The sequence below is a fragment of the Uloborus diversus genome, chromosome 10 (assembly GCF_026930045.1).
Source record: "Uloborus diversus isolate 005 chromosome 10, Udiv.v.3.1, whole genome shotgun sequence".
In the NCBI taxonomy this organism is placed as follows: Eukaryota; Metazoa; Arthropoda; class Arachnida; order Araneae; family Uloboridae; genus Uloborus; species Uloborus diversus.
The window spans coordinates 34,884,969-34,894,002 of NC_072740.1; positions in this window are offsets into that span (position 1 = coordinate 34,884,969).

Consider the following 9,034-nt stretch of genomic DNA (forward strand, 5'->3'; position numbering starts at 1 on the left):
TCCGCGTAGCGGGCCCCCCGCACGGCTGAGTGCGGCTTTATTCTCCCTCCTTGGATATTATCAGATACAGATACCAAGCACATCACTAGTTGTAACTCATAGAAACTTAGTGATCGCTCATGAAGTTCCTATATTATAAAATCTTTTTCTTTGATTCTCACTTGCTTAATTAACATGGTCATAAAATAACATACTTAACTATCTTATATTTGTAGGTCTATGCGTCAAGGATGTACAGCATTTATTTACGTAAAATTGAGTGATGATGCAACACAACTTGTTATCTCTGACATGTCAAATGAACACAGTCATGACGTAAAGCAAATTTGTTTCCACATCTTTAAATGACCTGTGTTAAATTACCATTAAGTCAAACTTGGTGGTGTAGTGGGGGGGGGGAGTTTAAACCTTTCTAGAACTTACACTAGATATATTATCAGGGTTGCTTGTAAAATTTACGCGAAATTTATACATTAAAACAAAGATTTCCATGCGTCAAATAATTTTGAAACTGATAAAACAAAAAATGTTACATACTTCACCAAATTTTATCAAGCAATTTAATATGTTGGTATCAAATGTTATATTTAAATTTTGAAAAATCCAATTTATATCAAAATAAGTCATATTTAAATCACAAAGATCTGATCTCTTTGATTTTTAAGAAAAAACAGTGATTTTTATCAACCCTGGTATTAAATGAAACAGCACTGTCCTTTCACATTCAAGGTGGATTATAACCCTTTTTAAAGAGAAGATAAAATGCTGAAAACATAAAATTACGTTTTCATATAAAGGCCAGTGTTCGCGCTCAACTATCCGTAACATGGGTCCCAGAGACCCATTAATGAAATAGATTTGGGTCCTTTGGTGGAAAAAATGAGTCCCTTAAATTTTAAACAGAAAATCTTAGTGTGTAAATGAATAATATAAAAATATTTATACTTGGGGGGGGGAGGCATGAAATAAAATAAATTGGTTATTTTTGCCCTAAATTTTTTGTGATTTTATCATTGTAAAATTATTTTCAAATAATACACTTGCAAGACTCAGTTATGTGAGAAACTATTTGGTCAGTTACAATGAGATTAACTCAAAATTTACTTTAAAAATAGGTTTTACCATAAAATATAAAACAAGTGCCTCTGATTGATCAAGCAAAAAGCACTCTCTTAACTTTGGTTTTCCTGGAAATTTTTCTTAGTGAAAAAAGCAAACAGATCCCCCCCCCCCCCTCTTTCCCAATTATCATTGGCAATTACATAATAATAATAATAAATCGCAAGCGAATGAACCCAACGCAAAAATCGCGATCGCAAAAACGAAACATTTTCTCATATGAGTGTGAAAATTGCTCATTTGCAATCTTAAATCAGTATATTTGACTTTATTTTGACTTGTTCAAAATATCTGTTTTGATTTTTTGTTCTATTTTTAAAATCGCGCCATTTTGAAAATGGCGCGCAAAAATGGCGCGATCGATTAATACCCGACTTTTGCAAGTCCAAATAAAAATAACCCATCAGAAAGAGATGAATTATTAGAAAAAGAACAAGGTTAAAGTGCTTTTGTATAAAATTCAAGTATTCATAAGCAATTTAACAAGAAAAATGTAAAAGTTCCGAACTCTTTGTGTTTAGCGCGATCTGGAAAATGTTCGCCATTTTTTTCTCCCCTCTTTTTATTGGGAATGCAAAATAATGATTTTCAAAAGTAATTCTGGTTACATGAATGCCAAATTGCAATATTTTTACTGTACAATTGTCTTGTATTATTCCTGAAGATTGCATTGAAAACCTCTCTCATTTTTAGTCTTCATTTCTGTTTTTAGGAATTTCCTCAAGATAAAAGTTGAGGGAAAGCTTATTCTTAGAATGCTGTACAATGGGCTATTTGTGAACTTGCTCCCTGAGCTCTGCCCAGGAGGTTACTGTAAGCTCCAGTCTTATCACTAAAATTCCATTGACTGGTCCACAATTGGGGTGTGTTTGAATAGCTGATAAACAGATAGGGTCATTTTAGTCCCCTTTCTGTTGATTCTCCTGGTCATTTTGAAGCTTAAAAGCATATACTAAATAGATCTTTAGCATTTTCTCCCCATTTTTTTCTCTGGTTCTTATCTTTTGGGTTTTTCTGGGTCCCTGGGACCCGATTTTTTCGCGGAAGTTTGCGTCCCTTTTCCCGCGAATTTGCGTAAAAAACCCGCTATAGCGCGTAAAACGCGAACCCTGCATTTCAGAGTATTTGAATGTTGTGGACTCTACATTTCACAAAGTTCAAATATCAATATTTGCTACTTCAAAGTATAGATTTAATTCTTTTTTTACCATTGCAGAAGCCCTACCAATACATAAAATCAAAATAAAGTGAAGTAATCATTTAACCCGTCATGTTAAGGACTCTACTCATAAAATATGGCATATATACGCAGGGGAAATGATTCATGTTGCGAACTCTAACAATTTGTACCGATTAACTTTGTGACTAAAAAATTTAGATGTAAACAGTTTACAAAGGAAAAAATAATAATTAAAAGTTCTCCCTTGAAACGACTCTCCCTTGCGAACCCCTCCCATAATTTAAAAGAAGGGTAATATGGCCGAATACCGAATATTCGGCCACTATTAAGGCCACATTCCTTAACCTGTAGCCATTGACATTTAAATATTTATTGACATACTTAGGCATTATTATATGCCGGATTTATTATGTGACTTGATAGTTACTTATTTTAGGATATTTTTGTCTTACTTTAGGATAAAAATTATAGTGCAATACAATTGCAATATTTCTATTACATAAGTAATTGATTTTATTTTAAAATTTTGCAGGTATCCAAAGAATTATTCAGTTATCTTCCCAGTCAGAGGAGTCAGGAAATTTTTAGAGCTGTTAGAAATGAAGGCAAACAAAAAGCTTGTGCAAGAAAAATACACTAATTTGACACAGAAAAATATTACCCTGAAAGACTTGTCCAACATTGAAGTGCGATGTAAAATATACTCTCAATGTTCCATTTTTTGCCCCTATATTATCAGGGTTGCCACGCCCACAATGAAACCTGAAGAAGCAGGGAAAATACAGGAAATTCAAAAATCAACTAAAAAACAGGAAAGATCCAAGGAGTTTTGAAAATTTCCTTAAAAACCTGGAAAGTGGCAGGGAATTGTATTTAATGATATTTTTTTAATTGAAGTTGTAAAAACCCATGCTCAAGTATATAAACTACCAAAAAAATAATATAAAAATTGCTAATTTTTACTTTTTTTTTAAAGTGAAAATGTTTGTATAAAAAATATTAACTGTTTTACTTCTTATGTACTTGAAATTTATGCTAACTTAATTTAAGGAGCATGAAACTAGTGATCAAAAACAATTTTTTTATCTAGATCCAAGTAATGAATTGTAAAGAAGTCTTTTTTTTTTTAATTAAATAAAAGTTTGAATTTATTCAATCACCCTGCTATTATTTCAGTAATAATGAATTATTCTTTATTTCCCATTATTTATTTAGTATTTCCTGCGTTGAAGCTGTTGGGATATTATTGTTCTTTTTCGAACGTTTATTGTTCAGTGTTCGTTCGTTTATATTGTTGCATATTCATACAGGGAAAACACGTAATTTTTTCTCCAGAATTGAGTGGCAGCCCTGATTATGTTATTTGTAAAATGTTAATGTACTTAACATTTGCTTTTATAAAGTTGATAATTTTTGGTTTTTTATCCCTCTCTAGCTGCATCAAATAAAGAGCCATTGGAAAAAATAATAGTATCACTGAGGAAAGCCTTATGAGTGTTCAGTAAACAGTCTGACTGATTCAGAAAAGAATTTAAAAGCTATTTTTGTACAAGATGATATAATGAAAAAAAACTACACTGATTATCCAGAAATACTGTTTGCAGATTGCACTTACGAATTAGTGGATTTAAGAACACCAATATTTAATTTAATGGCTGAAGATAGCAATCGAGAATCCACTGTGGTTGCTTTTGGTGTATTTACATCTGAAGAAAATGATATTTATCGTTGGTTCTTGCAGACATTTAAGGAGTTAAATCCAAGTTGGAAGGACACCAAAATAGTGATGACTGACAAGGACTTGCAAGAGAGATAGATGTTCAAAGAGGTTTTCCCTTAATATGAAACTAAGGATATGCCTTTTCCACGCATTGAAAATTTTCAACCGAGAAATCTCTGTGACCAAAATGGGATTGGCTCCAAATGATGTGATAACCATTAAGTCAATCCTACAGAAAATATGCTACACGAAAACACTCCCGGCATATAACAAGTTGTATAAAGAACTGACAGAAACAGCTCCTCTGCATGTTGTAGAGTACTTTCATAAAAATTGGAAGGACATAATACACGAATGGACCCAAATTTCCCATTTTACAAATGACACACTGTTCAACAGAACAAATAATCGTGTAGAATGTCTAATTTCTAAGTTGAAAAGTTTAATTGCACATTTCTCTACACTGGAAGGCTTTTTTAAAGACTTTTTTTTTTCAGTAGTTAAATGCATGAGGCTCGAAATCTTTGAAAGAGCTGCTAGAGTCTTCAACAAAATTCCGACAGAGGCCTTGAATTCGGAAGAGGAACAGTTTTATTTTAATTGCTTGACACCGTATGCTTTTGAGTTAATAAGGCCCGAGTTGCAAGGGGCTATTAATCAAGTCTCGGAAGTTGATGTTTCCGCTAATTATACTAGCATAGAATCATGCCAATGTACTTTTTATTTGTCATCTAAATTACCCCGCAGGCATATGTCATACCTTAGAAAATGTGTCTTTGTCTGTCAATGAACAAACTATCAGTCAAAGGTGGACAAAAAAATATTTTTTAAAATCAATGAGTTTGAAACATACTGAACCTGCAGCTCCTACTGTTTGAGTTCAAGCTGCGCTTGATCAGGGTAGACTGTCAACCCAACAAAAATTTCGAAAAGCAGCAGTGGTCAGCAACAAATTAAATGTTTTGATTTCTGAAAGTAGCTAATATCACTCTAAAATTGATTTGCTAAGTTAATTGTACTTTGGGCCGAATCCAAAGAAGTTGAGTTGACCGTGAAAAATGTAAGCTGTTCACAAGCTCCTGATGCCAAAGGAACCCAGTCTCCAGAGGCTGAGGAAACGTAGTCTCCAGTCGCCGAGGGAACCCAGTCTCTAGTGGCCAACGAAATCCAGTCCCTAGTGGCCAACGAAATCCAGTCTTCAGATGCTGAGGAAACCGTTTCCAGCTGTCAAGGAAAAAAAACTGCAGACACTGAGGAAACCCTGTCTCCAGCTGCCAAGGAAACACAGTCTGCAGACACTGAGGAAACCCTGTCTCCAGCTGCCAAGAAAACACAGTCTGCAGACACTGAGGGAACTCTGTCTCCAGCAGCCGAAGAAACCCAGTCTGCAGCGCTGAGGAAATGCTTTCTCCAGTCGCCGAGACTTCGTCTCTAGCTGCCAACGAAATCCAGTCTCCAGACACTGGGGAAACAATGTCTCTAGCCGCCAAGGAAACTGTCCAGGGTCTACAAACTTGGAGGTAACTATAGTTGGAGGCTTTCAATTGCCGCCTAAAGTTAAATGCTCTGGCAGACCCAAGGGCTCAACTATGACTGCCATTGGGCTACCGAACAAACGCGCCGCAAGCCATTGCCATTTGTAAAGAGGCATTCTTCATTTTAAAAAAATTAGTGTCATGTTATCATGGTTTACTTCAGATGACATAAAAAATAAGGCCATGAGAGGTGACTTAATCACAAAGGCACAAGTAGAGCGTCAACCAGAAAAGGTACATTGTGGAGCACTGGATAACGATGCTGACTTTTATTTGATTCTGCCATTTTCTACTAATGAAGGATAGATTGCCGTAAAGAGTGTAGTTGAAACAAAGAGAAAATTAAACATCTGGATGTGATCAGTATGTCACAAAGACAGAGAAAATTCAAATGCTGTGCGATGTGATTGTTGCTTACTGTGTCACATTTCAAATGTCAGAGTGAGAAAACAGCTCCAAAAAACACATGGTTTTGTTTTTCGTATAAACAGATGGTTCAATTTTATTAGCATTTGTGCAATGTGCCTAACCTGTAAAATCATAAAAAATATGTCTGTCAAAAAAATTGCTAGTATTATGTTTATCGCTGAGCCCTTAAATGCAGTTGCAAGATATTTGTACAAAATCTTTTATTTAACTTGCACTTTAAATGCCTTCATTTTGTAAATTATTTGACCATTTTTAACGGAATTATTGATATTTGCTGTAACAGATTAGCTTATTTTATGATTTTTTTACTTAGGAATTTTAGAAAACCATGCTAATGATCAAATACTTACTTTGCACAATATAAATTCCTATGCTTGAGATTTCTATGCCTTCATTTTGTAAATTATTAGACTATTTATGTAATATCCATATTTGCTGCAACAAGTAAACTTATTTAATTTTTTTATTTTTTCAAATGTTTGATCAACTACTCATGACAAAATCTGCAAAAACTAGAAATTTGTTTTAATTTTAGTTGAACATATAATTTTGATTTAGCTATTATTCATAACATTTATGTCATGGAATACTTGAGTAGTTTTTGGAAACTAAATAAATGATTGAAATATTTAAAAATTTTCAGAGAATGAGATTAGGATGAACAAAACATTACTTTTTGCTTTTGTACTATGAGCTGCATATATGACTTCTAAATAAGTTCTTTTTTTTTTTTTTTCACCTGAGCATTTTGGTTGCTAAAAAGTCATAAATGTCTATTTTAATTTGAAGTAGTATTGATTAAATATGATTGTAGTAATTTTAACAACATTTCTAAGCTTGTAGTTTTCTCGTTTTCCATATTTTCTTGGAAAATATTCAGGTGTACTACAACGTGTGGTTCTCCAAAATATGGAGACTTATACTTGTCTATTATTTTTTTTTTATCAAAAAATTCTATTTAATGGAGTACTATTGATTGATGGCAAGAAAAAGAAATGGCTCTTCAAAAACTTTGAAATTTTGTAAAGTAATTTTTGGCTCTTCCCACTCAAAAGGTTGCCGACCCCTGGTCTAAACCATAGGTTCCCGGGACCTAGACCTCCAGAAACCCCTTCCTGAATATTGCTAACCTTTGAGATCCCCCTCCCCACTTAAAAACATTTTGCAAGGCATAAAACTGGTCAGTAAAACTCAGTACAAGTCAGTATTCTTTATCTTGGTCAGTATTTGCCAGTTTTTTCAAAATTTAGTCAGTAAAGTCAATATTCTTCTGCAACTTTGCCTAAGAATTCATTTTGAGAAAAATATTGGCAGTTGTATTTTTCCTCTTTTTCTTAAAAACTTTTTTAAATGTCAAAAAAGAGACATTGCCAATATTGCAACCAAATTTTGCCAACCGGGTCAAGTTTGCATTACTTTAATAAGAATAATTTGCTGCTAGCTTCTTTTCAGTCTTCTTTCCACAAATACTTTTAAGAAAGAACAATGCTTAATCTGTTGTAAAAAAATTCTTAAAAAGAAATATCAATATTCAATTAAATAACTTTTAATTTAATTGAATTTTATATTTTCAAATAAATAACTAAGTTATTGAATGCTGCAAAATAAAAATTTTGAAACTAAGGTATTGAGATGGGGTGTGTCTAATGGTCTGTCTGATCTCCTCCCCTCCCTGCCCCCATTCAAAAAAACCTTTCTTGTTCAAAAAATGTTAGAGACGATGTATCGTGTGCATCATTCCCCTTTTTTCCCCAATAGTTCAAAAATAAAACATAAGTACCTATGCAAAGATTGAAAGAAAGATATAAATCTCAAACTGACAGGGAGATTTGTTTCGAACAAGCTTGTTTAAAGATAGCTTGACATATGAAAAATATTCCTCGAATTTGACTGTTTTAAAGGTATTTTTGAGAAACTTAAAATGTTTTAACATTAATATTAATGCTGCTTTAAATCCTTTACCAAATTTTTTTAACTAAAAATTAGCAGGGTTAAACGTAAAATTTATTAATTATTTTTTATTTCCTGATATCAGAGTTTTTCTTGAAATTGTGTTTTCCAATGAGTTTTCAAAGAAAAAAAAAATTGTGAATGAAATACTGCTTACCCACTTAATAATATTTTGAACAGTTGCAAGATCTTTTAATCTATTATCATAGTTTCAAAAAATATTTATTCATTATTCACTAAATATATAAATTAAACTCACATCTTTCAGTCAACATTTGTACCAAATAAGCTTCACATTGATGCACATTTCAAATAAAGCTAGCATCTATTTCACTAAGTATGATACTCTTTTTTGTTACGCCAAAGTTTGTTAAGTCTTTAAATTTTAGTCAGTATTTTATAAATTTTGGTCAGTAAAGTCAGTATTTTTGACCCTCTAAACTGTTTTACCCCCTGATTTTGCTTTTAATACCATATACAGTAGGCGCCGCTTAATGTGATCACTTTGGGACAAATACAATTTGATAACAATAACCGAAAAGAATCCAGGAGACACAAAATGATGAATTTTTTCCAATTAAGGTGCATTAATTTTGGCAACCTCAAATTAAAATCACAATGACTCAACTAATTTCAGTTTTAAATTATAAATTGACAGAATGGAAGCATCTGAATTATAAAAAGTTAAAGCTAAATTATGCAATATTTAATCACATAGTAATAGGTGAAGTAAAATATGACCGTTTTCCCTGACATTCGTAAACCAGTTTCAAAGCACATTCAGCTTTTCTATCTTTTCCAGCATGGTTTTGCTTGTTGTTTAAATTTTAATTTAACTTTGCTTTGTTTTCAATCTCGACACAATTCTTTAACAGCTTACAAAGTAATAGCAACAATGGAGGTCCTACATGACCTGGAATATGTCCAGCGACTGAATTTTTTTTAGGTGCAAAGGAAAGTTTTTTTAGGGGGAGTCTGTGGTCACTGGGGGCGAACTTTCTGTAGCTTCTTTCCTAGAAAAATTTTGAACTGCTATTGAAAACCACAAAATGCTACACAGAAAGTTAGTCTTGTCAGGGTTTGCCTATGTGTTTCTGTTAA